This window comes from Agelaius phoeniceus, chromosome 1 (assembly GCF_051311805.1).
Source record: "Agelaius phoeniceus isolate bAgePho1 chromosome 1, bAgePho1.hap1, whole genome shotgun sequence".
NCBI classification, from domain to species: Eukaryota; Metazoa; Chordata; class Aves; order Passeriformes; family Icteridae; genus Agelaius; species Agelaius phoeniceus.
In genome coordinates this window covers 128,907,283-128,915,765 of record NC_135265.1, presented here as the reverse complement: position 1 = coordinate 128,915,765, position 8,483 = coordinate 128,907,283, and positions in this window count along the sequence as shown.

Below are 8,483 nucleotides of genomic sequence, written 5' to 3'. Positions count from 1 at the left end.
GACTCAAACAATATTTTTCACTTTAAAGGACAAAATAAAAACTTAAGAACCCTTTAGAATAGCAATTATCTTGTTTTATCATCACAAGATGCATTCTGGGAAGCAGAAACACAGCCTATAAACCAGATGTCCAAGGACCACACACATTAGGAGAACAGAAAATATCATGGAACCATCCCTGAGTATAACGACAGGAATAATGGCAAGAAAATAATTTTAACAATTGTTTGATTTATTAATTATTTTGAAAGAGGTAAATTTTCCATTCTGTCACCATTCTAAAATTCTTAGTCCAGAAATAACATGGACACACCCATAGCTGATATACAAACTAAAATGATAGATTAAGAAATTAGTGCTATTTGGAAGCAATGTAGTGACAGAGCAAAGGAAGCAGTGCTATTAATGATGTAACAAAAGTATGAATGTGAAGTCTTCAAAATAATATAAAAATTCTTCATTAATAATTCCAGTCTGTAATTCAGGAATTGGATGAGCATGAGCAACACACACAAAATTTTGCTTTTTTTGTTTGCATCAGTCCTACTGAGTGAGTGAAAGGGAATTTAAAGTAAGTGCAAAACCACATTGAATAAATAAGCTCATCAGTGGCTATTTGTGTCTATTTGATGTAATCCACCATTTCATAGCCCAAAAGTGGCCACAGGAACAACCTCCAGGGAAAGGATCGTTTAAACATTGAAAAAAATCTCTCTAGGATTTTGTTGGTCATTGTCCATAAAACAGGGAAACACAAGCAGGAATATATGATCCATATATTAGATTTTTTTGTGTTCATTATAAAAATACTTTTAAATAAAGGGAAGCTGATCTGAATGAAACAAGCTCTATACACAAATGAAATCATAGATCTGACAGTTAGCTTTACTTAGCTGTTTACATCAAAGTGTAATATGTGCAAAGTAATTTGTTTTTATGATTGGAGAACACTACTCAGTTGTATTGATGAAAATGATTTTATAAAATTGAGGACAACACTCTCCTTTGGCTTCTCGATGGGAAAAAGCTAGGGAGTGATTATTCTTTAGGACTTTTATTTGGACAGCTTCCACCTTAATCCTTTTAAAATCAGTGGTTGGGAAACAATCATGAACTCTGATTTTCTCCTTTTTATGCTGGTATAATTCGTAACGATGAGTATCAGTCAAATGATTGTCTCTAAAGCAACACTTTGGGAGGCAGCTCGATTCAAAATTTAATTTTAATTTTCAAGAGGGATTAAAAGGGAAAACTGAAAAGAATTCGAAGTTACTGAGGCACTTCAGAAAAATTGCAACCCTACTTTTACATTTTAAAGTGCTATGTGAATTTTTGGATGTTACTTGTGGATTTTAGAAGGAGAGGGAATTTGAACTAAATTTTTTTGCGAGCAGATATAATATGAAGGAGATAAACACCACATATACTGCCAATATCTTCAAAGTCAATGATGCACTTAAAACAACCAACTTTGAGAATGATTAAGATTTACTGTATTGCAAAGTGGGCTACTAAAATTCCTATACATTTTCTCAAAAAGAATATGGGGTTACAAACTCCTGAGGTAAACTGTGCTTTCCTTTTGTTGTTCAGTCCACTGGACTATTATATCTTTCACTTATTTGCTAAGTTTGCTGTGCAAAGCATCTGGTTCTGAAGGTAGAAAACCTTGGGAGGGTCACACTTTCAAAAGACTGCATGGGAAGATTTCCTTTCTAACGCAGTCAATTCTATATATAGAAAAAAGGCAAAGAGTTGCATAAATTATGAACACCCCCTTAATAACCCAAAACATGTCCATGCTGCTGAGAGGAACCTAAAATCTCAAAAAGAGAGCTGATGCTGGCATAGACTTTGAAGTTTCAAGATATATTCCTATTCATGACGATGATGCATAGTTTTATATAGACCTCAAAGCGGTAAACAATACCAGTTCTGATACATGCAGAGGACAATTTATGCAACTGCACTGGGGGGAGGGGGAGGTTTCATTTGCACAATATGGGGAACAGACAGGACACAAGTACAGATGATACCGTATTCTCTACCAGGTATCACTGTGCATTTGAGTAAGAACATCCATTCAATGAATGTACAGCAGAAGAAAAACCTGTTGAAAAAAGTTGAAGAATTTGATGAATGCCATTTTAATACCATAATGGTAAACTGGTACAATGATACTTATAGAAGAATCACCATATATGTTTCCAGTTTTCTATTTTAATGTTTGGTCATGCTTTTATGAATAATGTTAGATGCTGGTTTGTATGCAACCTCCTTCACTGAAACTGGGCAAACTGAGATGCTCATAATATCTAATTTGGCAAGAGCAGAGACACTACTAACAGTTTCCAAAATAAGTGTTACATAATAATTATGGAAGAAGACCAAGGAGAAGAAAAAATGCCATTTTACTTCAAACTCTCCATCTAGGGTTGTACTTTATATTCATGTCATTACTTTATGAGACTTGCACTCTGAAGTCATAAACAGTAATTTGACAATATTAATGTTATCTTTTCAGAGTTATGTCTACATGAAGTACTGCTGTTGGCTTATCTAAAAAGAAATTAAGATAGAAATAAAGATATTTAAAGCACTAAAGCTGTTTGTTCCCTTCTTCCTGCTCCTTCTATTCTACTATCCCTTAATTTTTTTTTCTCATATCTTATTCTGAACTCTTCCCTCTTTGGGCTTATAAGCTTCAAGAAAGCTCCTGCTACATTATTGTTTGCATGTCTGAGCAAGGTGCCTCTTTCAGAAGCCCTGTTACAGCACAATGTCAAGACTGTTCTTAGGGTAGAATGTTCCTGGGGAGGTAAGGTCATGGAGAGCTGAGAAGTTCTCTGAGTTGTAACAAAACTGGCCTCTGAAGGCCACACATATGCCAAAACAGTAAGTTACTGCTGCTGTGGGCTGCAGTACTGCTACTGGCAGAACACTGCAATGTGGTGTGGGATTATATATGTTTCAGTACATTTCTAAGTTTTCAGTAGCCATCTGTAAGCAGTGGGGTGAATGGGCTGCATTTCAGACAACCAAGGCATCCAGGAATATTTCCTCATAGGACACTGTTCCTTCCATCCCATACTCCAGATGCTGCCATATGTGTGATACAATATCTTGTTGTGAACATGCATCCATATTTTCAGCTTTGTTCAAAAAGATTTCTCTAGCTATGCCACACCTACTAAATTTTCTTTTCTGGCTGAAGGCACAGCACATGACAGGTTAGCTTGTGCAAGTCAGTTTTGCAGCAGAATCTTGCTGATACTGAGATATATTTTTCCTACAAGGAGAGCATGGATGTCAAAATTAGGAGCTGAGTTATATGTATAAATTTTCAGAAAGCAATGAAATATTTTTCCAGGCGTTACTACAATCCTGTGCAGTGAAAAAGAGTATTTTATATTATTAAGAAGATCATGGATATTCTGTGATTCTGATATAAAGTTGCCCAAAATATCCAAGCAGTTCGGTAGTCTATCATTTTTTTCATCTATAAGATTACCTGAGCAATATCAGAGAGCATCCAGTCAGGAAATGAAGAATAATCTTTGCCACTATTTTTGGATAACAAATAAGATATAAATTTTAATTTGAGATGAAAAGTATCTTGCATAACTGAACTATCAAAAGAGATCAGTGATTTCTGCTCTAAATAAATACATGAAAAGAGACAGCAAACTGACACCACAAAAATGCTAAGCTTTGCACCAACCAAAAATTAACTCAGATTCAGAGAATACCCTTTTCAGGAAAAGTCTGATTAGGAATCCAGAAAGTTTCTGAGGTCACAATTTATTTCTATGCTATTCTTCCCTCTCCATCTGTAGTGGACATGGGCTTTGGCCTCTAAAAACTGGCAGGTCTCCCAGAATGGATGCAAAGGTCTGGACTATCAATGTGAAGTCTGACTCAGCACTGATTCCAGCACTCTGTGAGTCTGGCTTCCCACATTGCTGCATCCATTGATATCCTGTGGCCAGGAACTTCACTGTAGAGTTGTGATCATTCCTAGGGAGCAAAACATTCACAAAAAAATGCAGCAGCAATTCAGTTCTAACTTGTCTACAGGACTGGTTGTGAAGGGGAAGTTCATATCCACTGGTCTCACCCGTTCTCCTTGGATATCCTCCGATCTTCTGTAGGTTCCTTTGTGTTTGAGGAATCTGCCTAGCAGCATTTTTTCCTATATGTCATCTAGAAACACATTGGTGGAGCTTTTTCTCCTTTATTTCAAAAGCCAGAGGAAGCTTTACTTCTAAATTCAAAGCTCAGACTGATCATCCATCAGCTGCCCAGAAATATATTTGGGTCCATTTTCTTGCTCTTTTGGCATAACCACACAGAAAACCTACACATTGTGAAATAAGAATAAACTGTAGATTTTTCCAAGAGCTGGGAAAAGTGTGAACTGTCCCATATTCATGCTAGAGGGGTATTCAGAGCCTTAGCAATTTCATGCTCAGTCTAGTTAAGTATTTCTCTATTGACCAATGAAAAAGAGGAATAAAGTTCTAAAAAGCTATGCCATGTACTCTTTCTAACACTCTGAATGGATAATTGTTGGGAAAAGACCAGCTTTTGCTTTCCTAAGAGCCTAACAGAACCTATGCAATTATATTTTTAACATTACACATTCCTATTTGGTGTTATAAATAGTCAGAACTTGGTTACATATGCAACACAAAAATCAGACATATTTTCTTCCAAAATCAATTGTTGCCTAAACTTCATGGTATCTTCATTATACAGTAGTGTCTTTGGATGCAATCTGTATCCAGATTTATGAGATAACTCTGAAGTTAATTTCCTCAGTGTACTTAAAAAAAAGAAGAGGGAAATGCATAATATGCATAATTGCTAGTCAAGAGGTTGATTCTGCTTCCAACAAAATATTTCAAAATTTTAGTATTTCTTCTTTTCAATGAAAGAATGGAAAGAAAAGATTGTTCAAAGAATCATTACGTTTTCTCCAACAAAGGACACTGTTTTGAAAATTATGCATATTATCTGTGTGTAAGAAAGCTGCTAACACTTGAACATCATGAAATCTAAGCTGCACCTTTTCATTTGCCAGAATATAGGCATTTCAAGAATTTAGGTTTTAAATGGTGATATCCATTCAGTTAGAGGGTTTCTATAAACCTTTGTAGAATCTTAGCACGTATGGAGAGTTGGAAGTGATGAAGTTCAAGATGATTAAGAAGTGAGCCTCTGTGGAGATTATTTTCTTCTTCTTGAGATATTGTAATTAACCAAGAACACATATTTTCTGGACTGGTCCTATGCCACCACTGCTCACATCCAGTTACCATTTTGGTTGAATAGTTTTTAAATTATTCTTACTGCATCATTTCCTAATTATCTGTCTGTACCCTCATCTTGCGGACAAATGGCCACCATTCCCTCAGTACAAAAACTGGACACATTTTTCCCCTGTCCCCATGCTCAGATGCTGCAGTTTCCTTTTGGGTAGCATTATTGCCCAGCCATGCTCTGAGAGCACTGTCTGGCTGCTACAGGCAACATTCCTCAGGTGAGGAGGAAGAGCCAATGAATGCTACAGGCAGGACCTTGGTATGGACAACATTGTAACTCCATAGCAGTTTCTATAGCAGTTCAGAAAATTATGCAATTAGGGAGAGAGAGGTAATTTTTAAGATTTGAAAGATCTACTCTGAATGACTCTCTCTGCAGGTTAACAGAAAATGCTGGGCCTATTCTTGAGTCCTGAGGGAAAGCTACGCCGCTCTACTTCTGTTCATGCGACTCAAGCCCCTGCCACAGCAAAAGAAAGTGGCCTTGCCCACACAGCTTATCAGAAGCAGCTCCTGGTGAGCAGCACCAGAGATTGGCTTCACAACAACACAGCGTCAGTGATCACGTGCAGAGCTCGAGCTGCTCCCTGGCCCAGCTGCAGCAACTACATATGGCCTGTGACAGAGTTTTTCATCTGGGATATACTACAGGCTACTTGTTCTGACAAAGAAAATGGGCAATTTCCATGAAGTATTAAAATGTACTAAATAAGAGTTCCTCTATAAACGAGAGAAAATGGCTCATTAGTTTACACCATTAATTACATTAACATAGCAGGCATATGTATGTTTCTCTTTTGGCATTTCACAAACAGCTGTTTTAACTTTAGGTAAATAGGTCAAAAATAACCTGAAATACATTGAAATGACTAAGCGTAATAATCCTTTAAGAGATGAAACATGTCTCTGAATGGCCATAGAAATAACACAACTGTATATGAACTCTATTGAGCTGATGAAGCAGAACATAGCCTTAATGTCTCAGAATAGACAAAATATGTAACTAACATTCCTATTTAAATATTAAAAAAAGCAGGAGTCAGCACAAAAATTATGTCATGTAATTTTCCCTAAACAGTATTTAAGAATAAACACTTAGGGATTATTTGTAACTGGTTTGGACCACATAATGTGCACTAACTTTTAAGTTACAGTGACAGTTTAACAAGTTACAGTTCATATACTGTTCAAATGTTGGCAACAGATTACTCAACTTCATTCTTTAACACTTAAACAACAGTAGGTTTAAAGGCAGTATCTGTCAAATTGCCTGTGCAGACTAAAAACTGTGTGAGAGCCTGGCAACAAAATAGAAACAGAAATAAATGGTCAACCTATATGAAGGAAAAGACATTGCTATTTCTAATTAGGGAACCAGACTGCAATTTAAGAAAGTTTAGAATGTTGAGAATGAATAAGATAAAATATTAACTTAAATTTGAAAGATGGGTGTCTCATCCACGTAAGTCCCCTTTTGAGCCTTGTTCTGTAACAAAACCATAGCAGAGCATTACACTTGGTGCATTTTTATCACCTTTATCTACTGCCATAGAATACCTTCCTGCAAACACCACCACTGTTACACTGGCAGTTAACCAAGAGCCTACACCTCTAGGAAAGAAACTGAAATACAAATTTGGCACACCACAATCACTTCAGCTAAACAGAAAACACTTATTATATAATCAGATTCTTTAAAGTGTCTGAACAACAGCAATATTAAATATTGTTCACAGATTCCATCACATTCTTTTCTTTAATCAAAAAGTGGTTTTGTAAATTCAGTTATCATTTACAAACATTTTTTTCCAACATAATATGATGGAAAGTTTTAGTACATCTCCATGTTAGAATTCCTGCTGCTTATATGAAGACTTCTGCAATATTGTCCCAAAAAAGAAGCACTGAATGTGTCAAGATGTCAAGTTCAAAAACTGCTTCTGTTGAGAGTATTTTGACCACAGAGGTAAGTCTGAAAGCAATGTTTAACAGTTTACCTGAACATAAGTCCTGCTAGTGAAGCTCTAAGAACACTTACTGTTGTATTGCATTCATGTGTCAGATCTGAAATTTCTGGAAGCACAGTAATAAAGACATTTCAGTATCCTATGTCCTTCCTTGGCATCCATGAAATCAGTCTCTTTTTCTTCTGTTTGTGTGGATAGTTTTTTTTCCAGATTTTTTTACAAGTTAGGTGGCAATGGGAGTTCAAATCTTGGCAGTGTACTGAGATACAGAGTATAGTCTGTTCACAGTGGGTCACTTACACCTATATACTTAAATGAGATTATTCAAGAACGTTCAGGAGAAATTCTGTCCAAAGACACAGACTATAAACGTGAGCCCTGCTAATAGTTTTAGCTTTGTTCAAATACTTAACTGATGTTAATAACAGGAGCGTCAAATGTTGGCTTCTACCGTACAAGAAAAATGTTGACTATTATCACTGCTTAGGAAGGAGAAACTAACGAAGCCGAGGGAGTCAGTCGCCCGGCTTGTCTCCCTCGCTCACCTACGAGCCAAAACTCGAGCACTCGGGGGCGGGCAAACAGCGATGGCCGCACAGCCAGGACTGCTCAGGCTACCGCAGCTGAGCGCAAGCGGCCAGAGGACCGCAAGGGAAGGACGCTGGCAACTCGCCCGTCCGTCCGTCCGTCCATCCGTCGGTGCAGGCAGCGCCCCGGGCTCCGGACCGGCACCTGTGAGGCGCAGCGGGCCCCTCCGTGCGGAGGGGGCGGCGGGAAGCCTGCCCTGCCCGGGGCGCGCAGCCTGGGGCCGGGCGGGACCTCCCGGCCTGGGGCCAGCGCGGCCGGAGGCGCTTGCGGGTGCTGCTGCCGCCCGGGCAGCGCCGAGGCCGAGGCTGCGGGCGGAACGCGGGGGCACCGGCGAGCCGGGACACCCCGGGGACCCTGTGCGGGCCGGGGGGACTCGTGCCGCCTGCCTGCTGTCACCGAGTTTCTTCGCCCGTTCGCCCGCCGTGCCTCTTTCAGGAAAGTTGCGGCTCTCCCCGGCACCAGAAGCCCTGGCAGCGCCGGGACGATTGAAGCCTCCCGCCTCGACAGCCCGTGCCCCAGAGGCAGGAGGCGATTTGCATGCGGACTTGTCGCTGGTAGTAGCCACTGCCCGTCAAGCCTGACGGACAAACGCCCCCCTCTTTCC